The following is a 27,931-nucleotide window of genomic DNA, read 5'->3' on the forward strand; positions in this document are numbered from 1 at the left end:
TGGGCATTCAGTAGACAGGTGTCCAAACTTCTGACAAGCATAACATTGTGGTTCTTTGGTCTTTTTACCAAATTTACTTGTAAAATGCTTGTTGTCCATCTTTCTTCCTTTAAATGGATGGCCACGATTTTTCTAAAAGAACTTCCTGAATCGTTGAGCCAACAAAGCCACTTCCTCATCTTCATCTTCTCTTTCACTTTCAATGTCCTCATTTGTTGTTTTCTTTGAAGTTTTGAGGACAGTATTTTTGGATTTTAGGGTTAATTTGAAGTGTAGTTCAAATGTTTGTAGGGAACCTACTAGTTCTTCTACTTTTATTTCATTTATGTTTCTACATTCTTCAATGGTTGTTACTTTAAGATTGAACCGTTCCGGTAATGATCTTAGTATTTTTCTACAAACTTTTAGGACCGGAACTTTCTCACCTAATCCACCCATGGAGTTGCAAATGATATTCAACTTTGTGAAAAACTCCATGAAGGTCTCATGCCCTTCCATTCTGAGACTTTCGAACTGTGATGTCAAGAGTTGCAGTTTAGATCTATTCACAGTGCTTGTTCCTTCATGGGTTGTTTCCAACAAATTCCATGCTTCTTTGGCTATCCCACACATACTGATTTGATTAAAAATATCTTGGGACACAGCACAGTAGATAGCATTCATAGCTTTAGCTTTAGATGTTTGCTTTTCTTTGTCAAATGTTGTCCATATTTCTTTGGACTATGCCATTTTCAAGTACTACTTGTTCAGTAGGTGGCACATATCCTCTTTCAACAATATCTTAAACATCATGATCCAAAGATCTCAGAAAGTAGTGCATCATAACCTTCCATTATGCATAATTTGATCCATCAAATACTAGAAGTCTAGTGACCGATGAGCCCTCTCCTTTGGCCATATTCCCAACTTCAGTCAAGATCACTCTCTAGGCAATGAAGCCCTTTAAGAGAGACCCGCTCTGATACTAATTGAAATTGTGGTAAAGACTGCTTTAGTTGACGTAGGAATATGCCAATATGTCCTAGAGGGGGGTGAATATGACTTTTTAATAATTTTATAACAATTTAAAATCCTATCACTCTAATCCTAACAACAAGCATACATTAGGATTACTCAAGAGTAACTCTACTGGCTTTCAAGCCCGGTAGAGCATCTAACCACAAACTATTTGAGAGATGAACAATAAGCAAATTAGTTTATGATGGATATGACTATGCGTGTGTGTGAGGTGTGATCTCAGATAATTAAATATGAAAGTATTTAAGGAAATCACATAAGTAAATGGAAGACAATAGCAATCTCAAGCATATTCATTTTTATAGTGGTTCGACTACTTGTCTACTCCACTCCTGGCAACCGCACTCAACCTTTCAGTGTACCAGATTTCACTAAGGAGGTTTCACACGTTTAACCTCAAACCCAAGGTTTTAAATCAGGTTCACCTTTAACCAATACAACCTACACCTAGGTTGACAGTTTATGCTCCCACGAGCAAGGGTCAACACATAACACCCGATTTTAAGCACACTGGCTAAGGATCCACACAAGGAACCTCTCTCGTTTATGCTCTCACGAGCAAAGGTCAACACAAGGCACCCACTTTTAAGCACACTGGCCAAGGATATTCTACGAGACCCTAACTGTTTATGCTCTCCACAGAGCAAGGGTCAACACAACGCACCCACCATGTACACTCCCGCCGAAGGCCTCCTAGAGGACTTGCAAGGGGTGAGAAACACCTTAGACCCAATCCTACAAAGGAATGATCACAAGGGTCCTCTGGACTCTAATAACTTACAGATAAGCAGATGAGTCCCTTTTACCTCGTTGTCGAAAATCTCCTCCTTTGTTGATGAAGAGACTTCTACTTCCTTGAACCGCAACTCAGAAGATGTACCAATGCATGGTGACAGGTTGGGTCAAGGTTGTAATGGAATCCTACTCTATTGAAAGTTTTCATATAAAGGAAATAGAGTGATTCCAATCATTTATGCATTTAAGGCATCCCAGCTTAATGATTTGCCATTAAGGTGGTAGTTGGAGGATCCTTAAATGCGAAAGTTCATTCCCCAATCTACTCTATTAAATGTCAATGATGAGGGTGGATTGGAGGATGAACTTCCATGAGAGAAAGGGCTTTGGGTATATGATCTAAGGTTAAACACTCAAAAGCCCTCTTTTCTTTCTCCTACCAGCAGCTAAGGCCAAACTCTCTATAAATAAGCAAAAGGTTCCAACGGATATAAAACAGTCACATTTATGACAAAGTTCGATATCATCGAGCAGGGTCGATATCATCGAGCGTATACTCTCGATTGCATCGACTACCCGCTCAATGACACAACTCAAATGTCATACGCTTTTAAAACCTTTTGCCAGCTAGTCCAGGAAATCGAACATGCGTCGATGTCATCGGATTTCGAACTCCGATTTCAATGACACAAGGTTCGATTCCTCAACACTTTGAAAAGAGAGAGCAACTTGCCATTAAAATCTTTCAAGTTAAAAGAATGATCGAGGCACACTCGAGATCATAGGAATTTGAATATCTATGATATCGATAGTTGTGTCAATGCATCGATAAATCCAAAGGATTGTCCAGTTAAGCTTGCTGGACAGTTTATGTCCATTCTCGATCCATCGACTCGGCCTCGATGTCATCGATATTTGAATATTGTTCTATTGAGTGACCCTCGATCCGAGATAAAAACTACCTGAAAAATATTGCTGGTAACTGAGTGTCCAAGACCAATATCATCAAAGGCCATCCGATATCATTGACATTTGAATTCCAAGGATATCGAGAAGAACTTCGATATATCGAAGATTTTATGATTTTCCTTAGAAAAATATGGACACAATATCTCTGTTGTCGATTTTATCAAGTCAACTTCGATAGACTCGAGATTCAAAGATCAATGATATCGATATGTATATCGATACATCAATAAATCCGTCCAGAAATATATGTGGTTGCTGGACATCCTTTGTCCTCATTTCGATGGCATCAATTGGTCATCAAGGACATCAACAGTAAGGTTCGATTTTATCGAACACCGTATCGATAAATCGACAAAGGTAGAAAACTTAGAGATTTTTCTGCAGTTTGAAAAAGTTTTCTAACCCAAAAACCCTATGATATTCTAATAAATTTTAAGGATTTTAAATACCTGCTGTTTTGGGACATGGGATGTGAGGCTTAGATTTACCTGGGGCAAGTTCGGGCACACATCCGGTTAAGGCAGACAGTTGATTGATCTTCCTATGGAGCTTCTCTGTCTAGCTGACTTAACACTCACACTAATTGACAAACAAGGGCACTTTCATAAACAATTTAGTGACCAACGGTGACTAAAGAATCCAACCCAAGTCAATCTTCCTCCATCGTCTTTGTTTCATAGCTGCAACCTATCAAACCCAAATCTATCTGTAGCCGTCCAACAATTGGGACTGTTAACTAGATCCAAACTGTTCTTTTAATTAGGAACTAAGAAGACTTCAATGACATATGTTCAATCCCACCGTTTCTGGTCTTGCGACCATTTGAGCGGAGTGTCTTCTTCTTTTTCGAGTCCATAATCTCACATGATCTGCAGAAACTATTGGATGGCTTGGATTCCTCATCCTGTACCTCATTGGACCCCACTAAGTGTTGCCATCATCCGAAACATGCGCTTTTACAAACACGCCAGTTTCATTCTAAATGGAACTTCTCCTCCACACTCACGACAATGCCACATCCCACAATCTGTGTGCATTACTCCAACAAATCCCAACCATTCAGAGCTCTCCAGATCTAAAAATTCTCATCGTTCTACCACATCTTGTCATTACCAACCAATCCCAACGGTGCCCTACTTGAAAATGCCTTCTCGAACATAACCCGGTGCATGTGATAGCCGTACTATTCTCTTTGCGAAACCAGCAAGAAAATCTACCCAACCATCCGAATTTGGAATCCATTTTAAACTCCAACATTCACAAGGAAATTCCAGAGAGAGAGAGAGAAGAGAGTTTCCTCCATTCGAGTTCAACATCCAACTCAACTGACTCAAACCAAGCCATAACAGTCCAGCCACACCTCCTTGTTGTATTATGATAACTCCTGAAACCTGGCTAAGTCCTCTAGATCATCCCCAGGTATGTCGTTTGATTAAGACCAAGCAATTGTTCAAACACAGCCTGCTCTTGTGGTATCATTGCACCATACATATGAAACTTTTAACTTCTACGTAGATGTTTTTATTTTTCTTTTAACATGGGAATCGGGCCTGGCCCACGCTAATGTGTGAGATCTAATCCACATAGTCCATCTAATTATTGAGGTTGAATTACATTGGAACCCCGAATATTAGGTCGATCTAACCATCAGGTGGACTGTGTTGATCATATGGTATTTGTTAAAAGAGAAGTATTATTGTGTGGGCCACTAAGGTTTCAAACCAAACTGATTATTTGGCCCAGCTTATACCATTCCTTTACGGGCCATTAATTAGCCGGGATTTGACCGATGTATTTAAAGTGTACTTTAGATTTAAATAAGAAAAATCTTAAAACTTTAATTCATCTAAAAAATAGAGTAGAATTCTAGAGTTTTTCAGTTCGACACGTATGATTATCAATCCAAACCGACAGAGAGATCCTAATCAATTTTGATAAAATATGTACTTTGTCGGTTTGACTCGGTCCGACCAACAGAGGGTAAAAATAGACTGCTTATACTCCAAATTTAAGGAATCTAATGAATTGAAGCATTTGATTTATGATTAACTATAATTAGTGGGTTATTTGAAATGTAAGTGGAATGGTAGAGACCACTTTGATTAATCAAGTAGGTCCCGCATGAAATGGTGGTGATTACAAACCTCGTATCAAGGGTTGGATATGAAGATATCCAGATTTGAGAATATTGTGGACCCTGATCATGTCCTCAATCAATCAAAGGTGGGCCCCATCATATGAATTCATATAAATCAGGATAATGATTTTATGTACATGTTGTGTTTTAGGAATTTCTAAACTAACCTATTTCGATTATTCAAAAAATAATTTAACCTTACAAAAGTCATCAGGTGAGCGATTTCAACATGTTTCCTCTTCATTATTATTAAATTAATCATTTGATTGTTTTTGCTAATTGGGATTCCTTGTGTTAAATGCTTGTTTACTTAAAATTAAAATGACATATAGTGCTATATATGTGACAATTGTTAACATGATGCATAAATCATTCTCATACGTCCATGTCATGCGGATTAACTGTGTTAAATACATGGGGGCACTCCCTGAATGACTTGTAGGTACCTACGGTACTGGGTGACCTAGGGGACCATTCCTGGATGCCCACAATATGTGAAAGCCTACCAAGATGGTGGAAGCCTACCCTAAAAAGGGGGATATGCGGGTTGATGGGATCTAACTCAAGCAAGTGGACTGATCAACCCACTTGATGCATTCACGCATCCATACATCTCATGACATTCATGTATTTCTATTTTAATTATGATGTGCATGAACCATGATGGGTTTACTTACTGGGCTTGGTCAGCTGACGTTTTATTGATGGAAAAATCATACAAATTTAGTGGACGATGAAACCACTGCTCAAGTTTTAGGGCAGGAAGGTGAACCAGTGGACAATTCACAAGGGCTACAACCCTATCTTGGTGAAGACGCTAACATATCTAGTTGAACTCATGTTCTTCCTTTAATTATTTCTTTGAATAAAATTTAAGTTGAGTAATTGAAAGTTATGAATAGTTAAAACTTTTGTTAGTAAATGGTTTAATAGAGCCCTAAATGGGTGGGTGTTCACAATCCCAAGTGCAAAGTCGCGATGTAGTAATAACTCAGTGAGACCGATGTCGAATCCACAGGGACTATACTTGTACGTAGCCTGAAAATAAGTAGAACTAGAACTAGAACTAGAACTAGAATTGGAAATAAAACTAAATCTAGAAGAGTTGAGAATAATTGTGAATACATTATCAATCAAAGAGGGAACTAATGTGCTAAAGATCCACTTGTAGCTATTAAGATGCTACCTCACTTGATTCAAGAAACACAACTGGAATCAAAGTCCCATCCTATCCAATAGGAAGATAAAACAATTGAAGCACAATCTGAACTTATCATTGAAATAGTTCACACATGAAGAATCATTGTAAGATCGGAAGGGAATTCAACCATCTGAAACTGCCCTTGTTTGTCAATATACATGAGTATTGAGTTAGTCAGTCAAATGAGCCCCAAGTTGAAGACATCAAGTTCAAGACTCATCAAGATGAAGGCATAGATCATGCTTAAAAGGTAAACTAAGCCTTATATACCCAAAACAAACCCTGACAGGTATATGCCCCTAAAAAAACCTAACTTACCCACAACAACTCCTAAAAATTTCTGGTAAGATTGGGTTGTTTGTAGCACTTTGAGTATTGGAGGAAGAATGAAATATACAGGTAAAATAGAAATCATGACGATTACATCGATATGTAATCGTGGACACCTTTGATGGCATCAAACATGGTTCAATTGCATCGAAACCAACCCATATAGTCTAGCAATAAACTGAACAAATGCTAGGAATTATCGATTGCATCAACCTTGGGCTTATTTCCTTTAGAACCAAAAATACTTTAAGTGCTCCTCTATGTAATCGAAGCTTCTTCAATAACATCAAGAGTAAGTTATATATGGCATCGAAGATTGATCGATGACACCAAAATGAGGACTAGTTTATCCAACAAGCTTTCCAGGTAAAACAATATGTTCGATCACATCGAAGACCGTTCAATTACATCGAAATTCAAATCTTGATCACATCAAAGGTCTGATCGATTACATCGAACAAGGGACAAAACTGTCTAACAGCCATTGTGTATTTTTCAAAGAGGAATCCTGATGGTATCGAATACCCCTCAATCACATCGAAGTACATGTCAATGATATTGAAGGGTGCTCGATGAGAATAGACAGAATCTGTCCTACACCCAACTAAATATCTTATGTAGGGAGTCAATGTAATCGGAGAAGGTTCGATGACATCAAAATTCAAAATTCGATGGTATCGAATACCCTTCGATGGCATTGACAATGTCAGATTTCTGCCCGTTAGGGATTCAACTTTATAAATACACATGGCTTGCTTCTTAGTAACTGAACTCAAATTTCAGAGAATTTAAGAGAGTAATTGCAAGAGTTAATACCCTTATCCTCATTCCTTGTTTTCCATTAGAGTTCATCATTCAATCCTTTGCATAAGCATTTACTCTTATCTTCTTTGCTTAGATTGAATCATGAACTCTGACATTCATTAAGTTTCCAATAACACTCTTTACGCAAATCATTGTGTTAGAATACTTGAATGCTTAGCTTATGAGAATCTTCTCTATGTATTTAAATAATATCATTTAATAGAAAAGATTGAACCAAACCCTAAACCTCACAACCTCGGAGCATTGATCGAAGCATCAAAAGCGATTACAGTTCAAGGGAGATGAAGACTCTTCATCAACATAGAAGATCATCTACAAATTATGCAAGAAGGGGATCACTCACTTGTAAGTATATCGAGTTAATTAAGTCTGAAGCCCTTTCCTCGTGTAAGACTGGGATTCAGAGTTTGACTTTACAAACTTGCCAAGACCTCTCGTAGGCCTCTTACGGGAGAATACGTTGTCCTTGTGTAGAACATATTGCCCTTATGTAGGACATGTTGTCTTGTGTAGGCATAGGTTGCCTTGTGTAGGCTCCTAGTTGTGTCATTGTGTATGACTTATCGCCTTGTGTAGGCATTTAAGGTTGTCTTATATAGGCTCCTTAGTTAACATTGTACAGATTGTGAAGGTTCATGGTTAACCTGATTTAAAGCCATTGAATAGTGAAATCCAGTACACTCTAGGAAAGAGTACGTCAGCTTGGAGTAGAGTATGTAAGTAGCCGAACCACTATATATAATTGTGTTTGGGATTGCTCTTTATGCATTGATCTAATTATGCTTATGTCTATCAAATGATTATTATGATGCATGATTAAGTAAATGTCTAAAGCATTGATAGGAATCACATCTCACACACTCTCACGCACACTATCTTCATAGGCTAAGTGCTTTACATGTAAATCTTGTGTAGACTATTTGTTTAGACCCTCTATTGGCTTTGAAGACATAGAGTTACTTTGCCTTACTTATCTTGCTTGAAGTTAGGCATTGTTTGTTGTTATAAGAAAATAATTTTTGAAAAGTCCTATTCACCCCCCTCTAAGACACTTACAAATTCCATACTTCTACAATAACGGTTCTACTGCAATTTCACAATCCAGTATGCCCAAGAGACGATGGTGAATCACAAAGTTTACCAATCTCAACAATATAAAAATAGATAAGAAGATATTTAAAGCCATCACAACATCTATTATAATTTGAGTAACAATAAATCACAGAAAACTGAAAATATTCCTTAATTTAAATTAGGAATCAATGAAGTTAAACATAAACATGAATCAAAGCAAGATAAACATCACAATAAACTACAAGCTTCACCTCATAGCCCTAGCTAAGAGGTTTAGTTAACCATAGACATGATTGAGACTAAAACAGTTAAATAAAATATTAAAAATAAAATAAGAAAGAAGAAAAACTCTTGGGAGGCTGTTCCACCCTTTTGTTCTACTCCTTGAATCCTAATTCGTGTTTTAAACTCCTTAAAGAACCCATATTTATAGCCTTTGTCCGACCATCTTTGGAAATCACCTCAAATTTACGCACTCTGCATAACACCTTCAATGTCATCGAACATGAATCGAATCCGGAAGTCTCACCTTTGCGTAATGCCTTTCACACCGTGTAACTCTTCATGTCTTTGAACATAACTTCGATGTCATCGAAGGGTGTTTGAGTGATCGAAAATGTATCCAGAGTGTTCCAGTGAGTTGCTCCAGAAATCTTCAAAAATCTCGATGTCATTAAACTGCCTTCGAGCAATCGAACATGTTGTTGATATCATCGAGAAATGCATCCAATTTCTCCAGCAACTAAACTTGATTTTCAGATAATTCTCGATTTCATCGAACTACCTTCGATGTCTTCGAACACTTACTTCAATGTCATCGAACGATGTTCGATGGCATCGACAGTGAAGTTCAGTTTTTCTATTTTTATGCACTTTGCACTTTCGACTTCTTTTCTTCTTTACTTTCTTTCCTTAAATTTTGAGGTCTTGAAATCTTCAATCTTGGTCTCCTAAGATCCATCCTTTGCCTTGGTGATTCTTGAGTATCAAATCCATCCTTTTAATATTCTTTTCAATTTAAGCTCTTAGACTCACCTCGCAATACAAACATGGAAAAAATATATCCATTAAGCATTATCTTGTATATAAAACCAAAATATAAACAGGGGATATATGCAATATTTGACACTCAACAGTGGGCTATGGTACTATACTTAACTTTCGTGAATGTAATCAATATGTGGATTGAATGCCCATAAATGATCGTGATGGTGGATATATGTGTATTGATTGAAATAAAGGAATGTGAGATGCTGAAGGTTTGAGTTTGAAAACTTAGTATGCATTTTAACTAAGCCTCTAGAAAATGGTATGACAGAATGGTTTTCGTAAACATGGTGTACAAGTCATGTGTCGTAACTTGGGTCTGAGGGTACACACTCTGTATACGAATTTTGGGGCATGACAGTGAACACCTCTATGTAGGGTTGTTCATGAGTCGAGCTAGCTCGATTAACTCGGCTCAAGTCAGCTCGAATTAACTCGGCTTGAATGGACGACTTGGGCTGAGTCAAGCTATTTATTTGTAGCTCGAGTTGAGTTCAAGCTAATTTCGACCATGGGGCATTTTAACTCGACACGACTCGAACTCGACTCGACTCGATTAGTAATAAGTATTAAAATTTTAAAATTTAAATATTATATATATATATATAGATATATATATATATATATATATATATTATATTTATATTAAATTTATTATATAAACTCTTCGGTCGGCCTTACCCTTTCCCTTTCTCCATTTCCCTTCCTTCTCTTTCTCTACCCCACTCAGCGCCGCACGCCCACCCGACCAGCCATACACCGGACCACCACCACCACCAGGACTAGCACACTGCCCCCACGGCCAGCACTCCACTGGATCACCACCACCCAATCCCGATAGGGTAAGTGCCCAAATCATCATCATCTTCTTCTTCTTCTTCTTCTTCTTGTTCTTCCTCTTCTACTAATTGGGCAAATTGGGTACTGTTGAAATATTCTTAAGATCTACCTTGAATCTTAATGGTTAAGAAATTTATTAACATTCTTCTTGTAGACGTGCGACTGTGATGATAGGATTATATCATAGGTGAGAAATGCAAACTACCCACTGGGCTGCTACACGTGTGGTTCTTTATTGTGTTAGGTGAGGTCGTTTACAATGCCATAGTGTCGTTGAGTGGTTCCCATCTCAGCCCTTCTTTACAAAAACTCACGGCCAGTGGTTCCCATCGAGTTCTTTTAATATAACCTTCATGTGTGCTGCACATACTTTCCATGTGCAATTTGAGAAAAACAATGTGCGCATAGGTTGAATGCAAATCTACTGCTAGCATCAAAGAAATGACTTAGTCCATGAGAACCAAACCCCCCCTTGTTGTGCCACTCCATGTTTGGCCTTGACCTCAAAAACCATACCCACCCAAAAAGTTGAGTCGCGGCATAAGTCAATGTAGACACCCCCGTGTGACATTTGATTCTCTCCAATCTTGCCCAACGGATTGTCTGACAAGTTCATAAGAGTTCCAACAACAATTTGATTGTTGACTGTCATTTGAGTGTTTCCTACATTGGCACAAAATGAAAATGTTAAAAAACTGCCATCCTGAATGCAAGAACTGATAGAAGTTGGTTGCAAAAGATACATAATCACATGATGTAATTCATTTTGTTATATAAAGAAATACCAATTGAAAATATGTATCTAAGTCTTTGAAATTGACATATTTAAGACAGATCTGTTTCAAAATACTCTTTCATGTTGAAAGAGATTTAGCAGCAATTCAAATGAACGTTACTCAAATGCAGGTAAATATAGAAGCAACCAAAAACATCTCCTACGCATAATGCATGTCATATGGTTTTCTCAGGCCATGAGAGTTGCTCCCGAAAGGCAGACTTACTAAGTAATTTTCTTCAGAACAATGATATAAAAAATTGTAGCGTTAACAAAATCTACATTCAAGAAGCATGACATATTGGCAGAAACGATGATATTGATCTACCCAAAAAAATAGCATAATATACTTGTGCCGATTTATCTTCCCGAATCCTGAAGTAATACATAATAAAACTCTCTCTCCAACCCAACATCAGGATTATTTATCATCAAAGACATCTTCCCCTGGATTAATCAAATAGTGTTCAAATAGACTCACCAAATCTCCCCAGCCCAGCGCGCATCAATATCATTGATCATCAAACAACTCATTTTCCCCTGTATCAATCAAAGAAAAGTCATGAATCCATGCAAATTACATCACAACCTTAAAGAGAACGCAAGTCCAACGGACTTGCTGATTGAACTGAATAATGAAACAAAGAAATATGCAGATCAAACAGTGAAGAAATGTTGTAAGAAGATGGTTCTGCAGTAGGGTTTACTTATTTCACTGACCAATTTTGGATGAATATATATATATGATAAATTTGGTAAAAAAATCCATCCCCAGATCAATGTGATGTTTGCTTGGTAGCCCATGAAATGTGTGTTGGACCTGTGGATTGGACTAAGTGTCCCAATGCAACTAGGACTACTGGTGCTCTGAGATCAATGGAGTATTTCTCAAATCAGAATAACCATACAATAAAATCATAAAAAAGTGAAAAACCACCATGATTTTAAAAATCTCATGATACGTGGACAATAATATCATTTCAGTAGTTTTGTCGACAGTTCGATATGGAACCGATTGACCCAACACAAGGGTTCAAGTTAAGGTTTGAAAACTCCAACCCGCATTTGAAAATGGGTTAGGTTCAGGTTGAGGGGTTGCATCGTCTTGAGGTCAGGTTTGGGTCTGGTTGACCCTCAACCCAACCCAACCTACCCGAATTCTAACCCTCTATCACAGCCCCTTTAACGTACGAAAGAAAATTAACCACTCACCAACATCTCTTCAGGACCTTACAAGATGGGATGTATGGACTAGATTAAAACCGTCACTAGTCCAATAGTAAAGTCCACAAATGACATTGTTCAGACAATCCTAACCCTTCATCAATTGCATACAAATGGATGCTAGAAGAAGAAAATCAGCAGCGACATGCATTCACTCATGTGCATAAAGATGTTCAAAAATAGCTAGTTGTATTAACCATTCATGTTGGTATGTGCCCGCGCATGTGTGTGGACTTAACTTCGGTTTTATGTTTACTTCATATGGTTTTTGTCTTTTTTAGTACCATATGACAGTTGGCATTACAACGTGTATAAATAGAGAACTCATTGAGGAACCAATATGTTCCTCAATATGTTTGGATTTGTTTGCATTCAATCCATGCTTTAAAGCCCATGTTAAATGAGTATCTTGATTGCAGCTCTGAAATATGCTTTGTTTCTAATTGGTGTGCAACAAGTAATGTCTTCAGATGATCCATCAACCGATATTTGGGATTATGGATCCCAAGTGTACTCTCCAACTTTTGAAAAAATGAAAATCCAATGTAAATTGTGTGGGGCCATATTTGTTAACAAAACAAATCGGCTTAGACTATACTTTTCAGGTCCAGGGGGGGGACGCAAAACTATGTCCCAAAGCATCAGAGGAGATACGATTTTTATACCAGGCTCTTGTAGACTCCAACAAGAAGCCTTCTACTCCCTACCCCACACCGAATACAACTAGCCATATGATATACAATAACAGACTCATTCTAATCAATGAAAATTCTGAAATAGAGAGGGAGAAGAGAATAAGTAGGGAAGAGGAAGAAGAGAATGCAGCTAGATTAAGAAGACTGGAAGAAGAGCAATTACAACAATTAGCCTTGAAGTTCAGCAAGGAAGAAGTAGATGTATCAAGATATCAATGATGTACTCCTTGATAATATGACATAGAATTAGGACCGAACTCGGTAAGTAAGAAGCCATCAAAGTTTATTTCCAAACTCACCTCATTCTACATGAACTTGTGTATTCCGTATAGATCAGCTCAAAAAAATAGTTTTAAAAAATTAGTTGAATCTATACAAGAGCATGGTGAAATAATATCCCCACCTTCTGATTCAGAGGAGGTTAATGATCATATTGGAGAGGATAGTACCACTAGACTAAGCTTGGATAACGAAAATTATGGATCTGATCTAGAGTAGGAAAATTAACTTTAAAGTATTAAGTTTTTTAGTTGCAATCTTATAAACTTGTAGAGTTGCAGTTGTAGACTTGTAGTTGTACTTGTATGGACTTAACTTTCTTACTAAAATGTTATAAGTTAACTAAAATGTTGTATGTTAATGATCATATACATTATTTTTTTATTTCTTCTTAAATTTTTTTTCTTATATAGTTGTAACTGTATGGATAAACTGTTTTTTATATATTTTCATAGTTATTCTTTACATATTGTCATATTGATTCTTATGAATATTTATCATCTGATGTTGTTAATTAATATTTAGGTCACCTAGTGGTTTAGTAATGTAGCCCCCCTTTAGGAATTTATATTGAACAAGTATAATCATTCCACTGAAAATACTTGTTCTTTATGGATTCCTAAATTGTCTCATTTTGGACAGCTCTATACCATACCATGTACTTAGGTTGTCATCATTCAATTTACATGTGGTTGAAATTTCGGCAGTGTTTCTCTATGTTTTCTCCGGATATATGGTTCTTTACTAGTTGGTTTCCACTACATGTGTAATGGATTACATGTGAGTGTGACAACTAATTAGTATTGAATTTTACATATATCTGGAAAATATAGGGAGGTGCTGCCAAAATTCGGCTCGCATGTAAATTGTATGGGGACAGTACATAGTATTTTACCAAATGGGATAGAGACAATTAGCACCTCTAGATAGAAATAAGTAGGAATAAGATATTTAGAAACAATTAGGAAATAAAATTTGAAACAATTATGGATAATTTATAGTTATGTATATATATGTATCCCGGTGGATTTATTTATTAAGAGACTATTTGAGATACTTGTGTCTTGCAGTCTATAGAGGGGCTCGATATTGTTTGTATTATATATTTATATATACGTATAAATGTCGTTGACTGATTCTTTCAACCTATAAAAGCCCTGATCTTACCCTACCCTTATGATCTTTTGATTTTTAGATGACTACTGAAGAAAACCCAAGTATTCCTGGCCCTGGTGCGTCAATCAATTCTTCTTTTGCCATGGATGAAGAAAAATTAGAGAACAAAATTGAAATAGCTTCAGGTTCTGTGAAAGGGAAAAAAAGATCGGTGATATGAGAATCTTTTGATGAGATCACACAACCAGATAGTTCAGTCAAGATTAGATGCAAGTTTTGTAAAATTCTTTACAGCAAGATTCTAGTTCTTCTACAACTCACTATCAGAGGCATCTTGATAAATGTATAAAGAAATCAAGAACATTGAAGGATGGAGTTCAACAACTACTTTCATTTACTATTTCTGAAGATGACGACTCTAAAGCTGCACTCTCAACGTATAAGTATGATCTGGATAAACTGAATGAGTGGTTTGCGAGGTTAGTGATAGTCAATGAGAAGTCATTCAGCATACTAGAAAGCAAGGTTTTCATGGGATTTTATAAATTTCTAAATCTCAGAGTGAGAAGGCCTCTCGATCTACTGTGAAAAGAGAGTGCATGAAGATGTATGCTGTTGAGAAATCTAACTTGAAAGTTCTCCTCGAATCTGTATCTAGAATAAAATTGACTTCGGATATGTGGACGGCTTCGAATTAGAGAAAGGGATATATGTCATTGACCTCACACTTCGTTGATGCGGATTGGAAACTACAAAAGAGGATTTTAAACTTCCACCACGCTCCTCCTCCTCATACCGGTGTGGTACTGTCCGATTGTATTTACAACTGTCTTGTTTAGTGGGGCATTGAAAAGAAAATTTCTTTAATTATTTTAGATAATGCCTCGTCCAACAATACTTTGATTTCTTTCTTACGTACTCAGTTCAAGGCTGCCGAAAATTTATTCTTCGAAGGTAAAATATTTCAAGTTAGATGTTGTGCTCACATACTCAACTTGATTGTGCAAGAAGGGCTGAAAGTAATTGATTTAATGATTGTAAACATACGAGATAGTGTTAAATATATAAGGGGGCCACCTTGAAGACTGAATACATAGAATGATATAATCCAACGTTTGGATTTGAAATCTAAACAATAATTGAAGTTAGATGTCTACACTCGCTGGAATTCCACTTATGAAATGTTGGATACGGCTTTATAATTTAAAGTTGCATTCCCTGAACTTAAAGTGCGCGATAAAATGTATGTATACATGCTAAGTGATGAAGACTGAAAGAAAGCTGAAGATGTTCATCGGTTTCTCAATGTTTTTTACGACTGCACGAAGATTTTTTCAGGAAATAAGTATTCCATGGCAAATCAAGTTCTTCCTAAAATTATTTTTATTATGAATGCACTAAAAAAATATCCTACTGATGGTCCGAAATTTTTAAAAGCGATGACTCTAGGAATGCAGTTGAAATTTGATAAGTATTGGGTTGAATGCTACTTGTTAATGGCCATTGCAGTTGTCCTGGATCCACGATACAAGATGGCAATGGTTAGATTTGTTTTCAAATCGCTTTATTCCATTTCTGAAAGAGTTTCAGCGAGATCGCCATTATTAATACTGTAATTGAAGAGTTGTTTGCATCATATGTTGATAATTCAACTAAAACATCAAGTGCAATAAGTACTTCTCGAACTGTGAATAGTTCTTCTACTGCGGGCAAGCGACTTCGTGACTTTATGTCTTTTTTAGACAAATAAGAAACGGAAATGTAGAAAACTGAATCCGAAGTGGAGAAGTATCTAAAGGAACCGGTCATAAGGATACAAGATAATGATTTTGATGTTTTACAATTGTGGAAGTCTCGAGCTTGTGAATACCCTATACTTTCGTTGATGGCATGGGACATTTTATCAATTCCAATTTTGACCGTGACATCAGAATCAACTTTTAATACTGGGAGCAGGGTAGTTAGCAAGTATCGAATCTCACTCGCCTCGAATACAGTTGAAGCATTGATATGTACGCAAGATTGGTTGCATTCAGTTTGGGGTGATAATAGTTTCGATGCTGAAGAGTATGAAGAGGACAATGGAATTGAAAACGTATGCCAAAATGCTTGAAAGAAGATAAGCTTTAAAAAAATTTATGAACGGTTTTATAATTTTTGATGTATTTTAACGCTTTAGAATTGATGTTAATGTTGATTGTTGAGGACAAAATATGGTTTTGTGGTATGATACTGATAATATCTAAAGGTTTATGTCTTAGTAATGTGGCATTAGCATATGAGACATTTAATTTGTATTTTTTAGCCAAAAATTTAATAAATTAACATATGATGATACGAACAAGCTCGAGCTCAACTCAAGGTAAACTCGACTCCACTCAAACCACTAGCTCGACTCGAACTCGACTTGACAGCTTTGGCAAACAAACCAAGCTTCAATGTTGAGCTCGAGCTCGAACTCAAGTACAACATGGATAAGCCGAGCCGAGCTTAGCGCACCTCAACTCGACTTGGCTCAATGCCCACCTCTACCTCTATGAGACCAGTGCACTCGCTTCCTCAGGTGCCCTCTGGCAAACTGAAAAATAAGGTCTGAAAATTAGTCCTGATTTTTTTTTACACACCACTCACACCCATATACATTTATGCACTCACACCACAATGGGATTTCACCGCAATGGGTAATCGAACCCATGACCTCATGTCGAAACTCTTGTGAATCTACCACGTGAATTTTAGTACTTATGAGAACTGAAAAATCTATCTGGTAATTTATCTGGAAAAAAAGTCATGAAATTTGAAATTAAGCATTTTAAAAAAATCTATTTAGTAAACGCAAATCATTGATGTTTGAATGTAGACATTCCACCTTAGATAAAATCAAAACCCATTTGTCAACTTTAGTTAATCACCATCCAAAGCAATTGTATCGCCAGAAGTGAACCCTCTAGTGGGCCGCCACCACTAAATAAAAAAAGGAAAGAAAAAAAAAAGAGAAAGAAAAGCATAAACAATTTAGTGACCAACGGCAACCAAAGAATCCAGCTCGACTCAATCTTCCTCCATCGTCTTTGCTTCACAGCCGCAACCTATTACACCCAAATCTATATGTAACCATCTAACAATTAGGATTGTTAACTAGATCCAAACCTTTCTTTTAAGTAGGAACTAAGAAGACTTTAATGGTATATGTTCAATCCCACCGTTTCTAGTCTAGTAGCCATTCGAGCGGAGTATCTTCTTCTTTTTCAAGCCCATAATCTCACATGATCTGCAAAAACTAATGGATGACTTGGATTCCTCTTCCCGCACCTCAGTGAACTATTGAGTATCAAATATTGCATATTTTTCCCTATTTATGTCTTGGTTTTACGAACATGATAATGCTTAATGGTTTTGATGCGAGGTGAATATGAAAACTTTGATTGAAAAGAATGCTAAAAATATGGATTTGATGCTCAACAATCACCAAGGCAAAGGATGGATCTAAGGAGACCAAGAATGGAGAATCCACATGCTAAAGATCCAAGGAAATCAAGCACAAAGGATGAAGAAAGGACTTAAAAGGACTTCAGAATCCGTAGGAGAAAACAGACAAGTTCGGTCCGACCGAAATCGCACAAAACAGTCCAACGACCAAAGATGAAATTCATAAGCTAATTCGGTTCGACCAAAGGTTAATTCGGTCGGACCAAGACCTAAATCATCCAACCGAAGGGAGGATTCAGTGCAAGCGAAAGTACACAAAAAGCTCCAACGAAGAACGATGGATTTTTAAGTTAATTTGGACTGAAGATTCATTCAGTCCGATCGACAACTTAAGTTCGGTCTGACTGAACCCAAGCTTGGTCTGATCAAAATCGGGCAATTGCTGAAATAGAATCCTGTCACGCTTCGGACTTGACTTCGGTCCGACCGAAGGTAACTTTGGTCCGGCCGATGCGTAATGCGGCTGCGTAAATTAAGGTGGTTTCAAGGTCAATTTGCAGAAATTACAAGGCAGTGCGTAAGATGGCGATTCACAACTACAAATAGGAGTCCCTAGGATGTTCCTAGGAATCTTCTAGGGTTCAAGGAGTGGAGCCAAAGGGTGGAGCATCCATCCAAGAGTTTCTTCTTCTTCTTCCTTTGTTTTTATGTTTTCGTTGAGAGTTTTAGATCCAATCATGTTATGGTTGGGTAAACCTCTTACCTAGGGCTAAGAGGTGAAGCTTATAGCATGTTGGGATGTTTATCTTTCTTTGATTCTAGTTCATATTGAACTTCATTGAATTCTAATTTGATTTTAAGAAATATTTTCATTTTTCTATGATTTATTATGACTCAAATTACAATAGATGCTGCAATAGCTTTGGATATCTTCTTTTCCTATTCTGAGGTTGTGAGATTGGTAAATCTTGTTGATCACCATCGTCTCTTGGGCATGGTAGGAATCCCTTCCAATTATCACAATACTCCTTTATTGAGGGTTAAATCAATAAGAAGTTCACACATTTGATTATCTCATCTTCCGATTGGATAAGATTGGACTCTGATTCCAATTGTCTTTCCTGAATCAAGTAATGTAGCATTTTGATAGCTACAAGTGGATCCTTGGCACCCTAGTTTCCACCTTTAAATTCACAAGTTTTAATCAACTTTATTCACAATTACTCACCTTTATTTCAGATTTAGATGTAGATATTTTTCTAGTTCTAGTTCTAGTTATTTCAGAATACATAGAAGTTTAGTCCCTGAGGATTCAACCTCGATCTCACCGAGATTATTACTAATTCGCGACCCTACACTTGGGGTTATGAACAAGTTTTTGGCATCATTTCTGGGGACTACAACTACGTTTTTCTGAGATTAATTAGTTTTAGAATTAGGTTAAGATTATGATTTATTTTTCTGCTACATTTTTAGGTTAGGATTTTTTCTGAAATTGCTTTTAGAAACTAACATTGTTTTCTATTTTATAGTATCCTAACATAGAAACCCTAGTCGGGTAACTTCTCTTCAATCTCTCTTATCTTTTTTAGATCTCTTATTTGTTTTATTTTATTAAGTTTTCTTTTTAGGCAGTTGTTTAATTACTTAAGGGCTGAAAGTCTTTCACGCCCAAGTGGGTTCATGACAACACTCGACGTCTCTTAAGTGAAGGAGGATTAGTCAAAGGGTTGCCTATCCATCACTGGATTAGACATCACTTGAGATCCTCTAGTCAGTAGAAGTTATGGCTGCAAATCAACCTCAACCTCCAATTGAGAAAGTTCAGGATGAGAATGAGATGCATCATGCACCCCCACCTCGTACTCTACGAGATTATTTACAACCGGCAGGGGTGAGTACACCTTCCTGCATGATATTCCCATTGAATGCATAAACTGTGGATATTAAACCAGGGGTAATTCAACTCCTTAGTTTCATGGACTAGAATCTAAAAGTTCATACTTACATATAAAATAGTTCGATGAGATTATATCTACATTGCACTTCCCAAACATGTCGAAGGACATAGTTAGACTAAAATTATTTCCTTTCTTTTTGAAAGAGAAAGCTAAGTCATGGTTACATTCCTTAAGACCACGGTCCATTGGCACATGGGCTGAGATGACAAGGGAGTTCCTTAAAAAGTTCTTTCCCTATCATAAAATAAATACCTTAAGGAAAGCAATCATGAATACGCGAAAAGAGGATGAGACCTTCTTCTAATGTTGGGAGTGATTGAGATCTCATAAATTTTTTTCCACAACATGGCTATGAAATATGGCATAATACAAGCTTTTTCTATAAGGGATTGACCTCATCCATGCGCCAATTTGTGTAGATGATGTGTAATGGGGAATTCATGAACAAGGAAGTCGATGATGCATGGGATTGTTTTAATAAACTTGTTGAGAACGCGTAATCATGGGATACATCCTCAAGAACCACTACTTTTAAGCTTACTCAACCAAAGGAAATGGGAGGAATTTATGTCTTAAAAGAGGAAGATGATATAAATGCAAGATTGATCAAACTCACAGGAAAAGTTGAGGCTATAGAACTTAAGAAGGCAAAACCTAAAAAGGTTGTGGAAGTTGTTTGTGGTATTTGCGCGTGCAATATACATACAACCAAAAATTATCCAACAATTCCTGCTTTTCAAGAGATATTGACTGAGCAATCAAATGCCATGAACAACTACTAAAGACCTTTCAGTGGACCCACCTCAAATACATATAATTCAAGTTGGAGGAACGATCCAAATTTCAATTGGAGGAATGGACAAACGGATACTCCTCAAGGGATCCTTAACCAATTTCTCAATCAAAGGAAACTTCAAGAGGATCCGGTCTTAAAACATATACAAAACCAAGAGCTTTTTAATCAAGGTATGCTGCAAGCTTTTCAAGACCTTACAAATGCCATACAAAGGCTTGAACTAAAAAATTTGATTGGGTAGAAAGGGATCCTTCCGGCTCAGCCTCTCCCCAACCCAAAATTGTAATATGAAATCAGTGACCTAAGCTCTTCAAATCAGATGGAGCTAGCTAAGTCTATCACCACTCTTAGAAGTGGAAAGACAATTGACAAATCTATTCCGGTGAGGGCTAAAAAACATAGGGACCTGAAAATATATGAGAATGATATACCTAACATTACTCTACATGGGTTAGAACTGGAACCTCAAAGTAAGCCAATTGCGTCATTCCCTCAACGGTTGATTGTACCAAAACCTCTATCTAATTCTCAGAATATTCTAGTGGTGCTAAAACAAGTAAAGGTCAACATTCCTCTACTGGATGCCATTAAACAAATCCTTTCATATGCTAAATTTCTGAAAGATCTATGCACTACCAAAAAATGATAAAACATTCAAAAGAAAATTTTCCTAATAAGCAAGATGTGCCACAAAAATATAGAGATTCTGGTAGCCCAACTATCAATTGTATAATTGGGAATCACCAAATTGAGCACACACTTCTTGACTTAGGAGTGAGCATTAATTTAATTCCTTTCTCGATATGCGAATAATTGGCTCTAGGTAAATTAAAACCCACCCGAACCACATTATAACTTGTTGATTGCTTAGTTCATGTACCGAGAGAGATGATTGAGGATGTGTTAGTCCAAGTTGATAAATTTTACTATCCAGTAGACTTTATTGTCCTGGACACTTAACCCATCGTAGATATGAGCACCCAAATTCCCGTCATTCTTAGTCGCCCATTCCTTGCTATATCAAATGCAATCATTAATTGAAGGAATGAAATTATGAATTTATCATCCAAAAATATGACATTGGAGCTCAATATCTTTTTCAACATGAGCAAACAGTCAGAGAATGTTGATGATATCCACGACATTAACTTGATAAATTCCTTCGTGAAAAATAGAGCACTTTTGACTCTATACTCGACACCCTAGAAACCTTCTTGGCCCACTCCCTGATTTAGATGATGACATTATTAGGCAGATGGATGTCATGCTTGATCCTGTGCCAGTACTTAAAGTTAACCGGTGGAGGCTACAATTTGAAACCTTACACCAAACCGATGTAGTGCCTCTACCATCTAGCCTCAAGGCACTCAAGCTTGACCTAAAACCCTTATCCGTTGATCTTAAATATGTCTATTTAGGTCAAGATGAGACATACCCGGTGGTGATTTTATCCCACCGTGAGAAAGAACAAGAGAGTGTGCTTATTTTCACTCTTATGAGCATAAAGGAGCCCTTGGATGGTCGATGCGGACCTTAAGGGAATTGACCCTTTGATTTGTACTCACCACATTCATCTTGAGGATAATGCGAAAACCTCCCGACAACCACAACGTCGATTAAATCCAAACATAAAAGAGGTGGTTATGGGATAAGTGCTTAAGTTGTTAGATGTGGGTATCATCTACCCTATATCCGACAGTCAATGGGTGAGTCCAACTCAGGTGGTTCCTACGAAGACCGAAATCACCATCATAGCTAATTCTGATAATGAACTCATGCCAACTAGAGTTACTACTGGTTGGAGAATGTGCATTGACTATAGGAAATTGAATACCATCACAAAGAAGGACCACTTTCCTTTGCCCTTCATTAATCAAATTTTGGAAAGACTAGTTGGTCATTCTTACTACTGCTTCCTTAGTAGGTATTTGAGCTACAATCAGATAGAGATAGCCTTTAAAGATCAAGAAAAGACAACATTTACATGTCCTCTTGGCACATTTTCTTACCGAAGAATGTCATTCGAACTATGTAATACCCCCACCACCTTTTAGCAATGCATGCTAAGCATATTTTATGACTAGAGCTAGGCATCGAACCTAATCGGATCGGATTCGGTCCAACCTGATTCAATCCAGAATGCTAATAAACTAACCCGAACTCAATCCGATCCAGGACCAGATCTGAGAGATTTGACTCGATCTGATCTGTTTCGCGCTTGGCCTGACCCGACCCGAGTCTGACTCGCCTAGGGAAACTGAGTTGGATCGGGTTGGGCACGATTCGGATCAAAAATTTTAATGGTGAAAATCATTATCCTCATTGCTATTTTTAGTGTGGTCCATTTGAGCCTTAGATATGATTCAACTTTTTTTCAAATGCTCTAAAATGATTACCAAGTTTGGATAAACGGTATGGATATAATAAATACATCATTATGGGGGCCATGTTATTTTCATTTCATTTGAGCAGTTCGTACAATTCAGAGCTCGAGACGGACACTCCCCTCACCTTTGCATGACACATGGTGCAGACATGTTGTGCACGAAAGCACGGGGTGGTGGAAGCAGATTGTGTACGGAGTAACTCAGTACCCTTAATGTACTGAGTAAACTCTGTGGGGTCCACCGTTATTTATATATTTTATCCACTCCATTAATCCATATTAACAAATAATTTTAGGGCTTGAGCCTAAAAAGAAAGCATATCCAAAGCTTAAGTGGATCACACCACTAGAAACAGTGTGATTGAACCTCTATCATTGAAAAAAATTTGGAGGCTACGAAAGTTTTGGATCAAGCTAATGGTTGTGATTTCTCTTCATCTATGTCTTTGTGATCCCATGAATAGGTTAGATGACAAATAAACATTACTTTGGGCCCCAGAAAGGTTTTAACGGTAGAACTGTAGAAATCATTATTCCACATTGTTTCCTGTGGCATGGTCCACTTAAGCTTTGGATTTACTTCAATTTCGGGATCAACACTTAACAGTAGCAGGAAAAATGGATGGACGGTGTGGATAAACCACATACATTCAGAGTGGGTCCAACTGAGTTTACTCAGTACGATAAAAGCGTATGAGTAACTCAGTACGCAATCAAATTTCCAAGGTGGTGGCTTGCTTAGCAAGAAAGCACACCACGTGCACAGTGCATTGCACTATATTCACGTTAGCAAGTTACGTGGATTTGATCATGGGGTATGTGTTATATCCAAACCATTCATGCATTTGGCGACCTCGTCTTAAGGCTTGAGACGAAAAATAAGACAGATCTAACTATCAAGTGAACCACGCAAATTGTTAAAGGTGAAAATCATTATCTCTGCTGCTATTTGTGGTGTGGTCCAGATGATCTTTGGATATTATTCATTTTTTGGGTAATGCTCTATAATGATATCTAAAAATATATAAACGGTGTAGATATAATAAATACATCACTGTGGGTCCCATATAACTTTAATCTCCTTTGAACCGTTCGTACAACCCGAAGCTCGAGGAGCATTAGACGTCGCGTCTTTACATCACAGGATGCAGATTTCCTGTGAAAGGCTTTCGCAGGAAGCTCCTGCGCAAGTATTTCGGGTGGGGCCCACAGCGATGTTCGTGAGAAATCAAACCCGTCCATCTATTTTTTGATCTCATTTTAGGACATGTGTAAAAAAATAAGGTGGTCCAAAACTTAAATGGCCCACAAGAGATGACAAAGTGAGGATTTATTTTTCACCATTGAAATATTTATATGGCCATCAAAGTTTTGTATCGGTCTAAGTTTTTATTTTTGGTGTTTTCACTTCATCCTAGTAAAAATGACCTTATAAGCAGTTTGGATGGCATATAAACATCAAGATAGATCCTAAGAAGGTTTCAACGGTAGGAATTCCTTTTCCCACTATTTCATCTTGTATGGCCTAGTCGAGTTTTAGATCCTCCTAATGTTTGGTCACATATTCTAAAATGAGCTCAAAAAATGAATGGATAGGTTGGATTTCTTATAAACATCATGGTGGACACCGCCTTGCATCCCAGCACAGCAACTTCATGAGAAAGCCTTTTGCAACAGGTGTCCTCTCTCCTTCTTCCTGAGAAAGCCTTTCGTAGCAGGCGTCCTCTCTCCGTCTTCCTGAGAAAGCCTTCCGCAGCAGCAGGCGACTTACAGCAGCTATATAGCTAGTGTGTACTAAGTAAACTCCATATCAGGTCTGGTCGGACCAGATCGGATTTATTCGGATCAGATCTCGAATCAGATCGGTTCGGATTGACCATAATCCGAACCCGATCTGAAAAACATTCGGATCTGAAAGTCCTAACTCAACCCGCACCGATCCAGTCCGTCGGTTTAAATCGGAACGGGCCGGATCGGGTAAGATCGGGTTGGATCCATCGGATCGGGTCAGAAATGCCCAGCTCTATTTATGACATGGTGGGGTTTAAAGGTTTTAATGGATGACTTCTATGTTTTTGGTCCATCCTTTAACTAGTGTTTAGAAAATCTTAAATGTGTGCTAAAGCGATGTGAGGAGAAGAATTTAGTTCCAAATTAGGAGAAATGTCATTTTATGGTTCCCAAGGGAATTGTGCTGGGACACATAATTTCATCCAAGGGAATTGAGGTAAATAAGGCAAAAATCAATCTTCTTTCTAACCTACCTCCACCTGAGAGCATACATGACATGCAATCCTTCTTAGGACATGCCGGATTTTATAGACGATTCATAAAGGACTTTAGTCACCTCTCTCGTTCTTTATGTAATCTTCTCCAAAAGGACACCCCATCCAAGTAGAGTGAAGAATGCCAGAGAGCTTTTTCTAAGCTTAAGGGCATGTTGACTACCGCTCCTATCATGCAACCATCCGATTGGAATATTCCTTTTGAGATTATGAGTGATGCATCTGATTATGATATTGGGGCGGTGTTAGGCCATAGAAAAGAAAAAAAGCCCTATGTGATTCACTATGTGAGTAGAACTCTAAATTCTGCCCAAGTGAACTGCTCTACTACGGAGAAGGAACTCTTAGCCGTAGTGTTCGCTTTGGACAAATTTAGGTCCTACTTAATCGAATCCAAGATCATCATCTACACTGAAAATGTGGCATTAAAGTACTTTCTTTCTAAGAAGAATGCCAAGCCTCGTTTGATAAAATGGATTCTCCTACTCCAAGAATTCAATATTGAAATATGAGACAAAAAAGAAGTAGAGAATACAGTGGTTGACCATCTTTAAAGACTTAACCTCCCTGATTTCCTTAAGCTGACATTAATAAACAACATGTTCCGTGATGAACAATTGTTTAAACTTTTCCAATTACCTTGGTTTGCTGATATTGCGAATTATCTTGCTACAGGTTTTACGCCAATCCAATGGACTGCGCAAGATAAGAAATTGTACACCGAGGTACACAAATTTGTCTGGGATGATTCATACCTATACAAATATTGCCCATACTAAATTCTAAGGAGATGTGTGTCTGAAAAAGAACATCAAAGCATAATCTCCTTTTGTCACTATCGGGCTTGTGGTGGTCACTTTTCTACAAAAAAAAAGGACCACAACCAAAATTCTACAGTGCGGCTTTTATTAGCCACTATGTTTAACGATACTTATGAGTTTTGCAAAGCTTGTGAGTGTTGTCAAAAATTAGGAGGATTGTCCAGTCAAAACATGATGTCATTGAACTTCATTCTAATTATTGAAGCATTCGATTGTTGGGGCATTGATTTCATAAGACCATTCCCTAATCCTTTGGAAACATTTACATCTTGTTAGCAGTAAACTATGTTACTAAGTGGGTCATGGTGATCCTGTGCCGGAACAATGATCATCAAATGGTTATTCAATTCTTAAAAGAAAACATCCTTTCTCGGTTCAGAACACCTCGAGCCATCATAAGTGATGGAGGTCCACACTTTTACGATAGGCCATTCGAGAATTTAATGAAGAAATATGACATCTCTCACAAAGTCAGTACACCCTATCACCTGCTGATAAGCAGTCAAGCTAAAATTTTCAACAGGAAAATTAAACAAATTCTGAAAAAAACAGTAAAGCTCGATCGCAAAGATTGGTCCGTCAAATTGACCAATGCTTTATGGGCTTACTATATAGCTTACAAGAGTCCCATTGGAATGTCTCCCTTTAGACTCGTCTATGGGAAGGCTTGCCACTTATAACCTGCGAAATTACAACATAAGGTCTACTGGGCAATTAAGAATTTGAACTTCAATTTGGACAATGATGCCTTAATTTAGATCAAGGGACACTGGTGAAAAGCTGCAACATGCTGCAACGAGCCATGTGATTCGGATAATGACTCATGATATAATAACAATATTTCAGCTTCGCCAACTTGCTGTATGAACTGAGACTAATAACCACTTGGGTAATTATTCATATCATAGGATATGTTGTGATTTGGCCTTGAAGTCGCTTATGAGGGCGTATTGGTATTTACAAAATGGGCATTGAAGTCTCCTGTGAGGGAGTGTTGGTGTAAGTGTTATAATGTTTAAAGCACACTTCACACTTTGTTTGTCAAATTTCGTTTAGTCAAAACATCTTATCAAGTGATCTTTAAGTATGATTCAAGATCTAGTAAAAGATCAAGATTGAGTAAGATCAAGATCAAAATCTAGTAGAATATCAAGCTCAAGATCAAATTAAAGATCAAGCTCGAAAGACAACATGAAGTCAAGATCCACTAATGTTCTAGCAGAAGATCAAGCTCATTAGAGAAGTTCAAGTCTCTAATCTACTTCAAGACAATGAAGTTCATTCCATACAAGTATTATAAACCCTAGAAAGACCTTAGGTTTAGGTGCTTTCAAAATCTATTTAAAATTGGAGTTTTATGCTTGTATTTGGTTGAGTTTCGACCAACATAAGTTTTGGCTCGACCAGCCTAAGATTTTCTCAACCAGTCCTAGTACAAACGAGTGAAATAGAAATTTTGTTGCACCTTCGACCAGTCGAGTGATCTGCTCGACCAGTCGAAAGACAATCTTCGACCAGTGTAGAGTTTCTTGGCTTGAAGTCCATCAACTACATTAGTTCGGATTTTGGCATCCTCGACCAATCGAAAACCATGTTTGACTAGTCGAAGACCACCTTAGACCAGTTGAAGGTTTGTTAAATCTTATCCCGCTTAAATCCGAAAATCCGTTGGAATAGAATCTGGTGCTTGGGCCAGTCGGAGAAACAACTTCTTTGCTTATAAATTGAGGTTCTCTCTCAATCCGAAAATTCAATTCAAGACTATCCAAATCCTTCTGCAAGTAAGAGAGAAGCTCCATTTATATTCAAGCTATTTGAATGGTATTTATAAATTACTTTTTATAACTTTTTTTTAATTCATTAATCTTAGACTCTGTCATTCTAATTATAAAGAGAGTAGATATTACTCTTCTTATTGAGATTTAAAGGAATTAATACAAGTAACCATTGGTTTAAATTTAATTAAAATCAATAAAACCCTGAAATTTT

Source organism: Magnolia sinica, chromosome 17, assembly GCF_029962835.1.
Source record: "Magnolia sinica isolate HGM2019 chromosome 17, MsV1, whole genome shotgun sequence".
Taxonomy (NCBI): domain Eukaryota; kingdom Viridiplantae; phylum Streptophyta; class Magnoliopsida; order Magnoliales; family Magnoliaceae; genus Magnolia; species Magnolia sinica.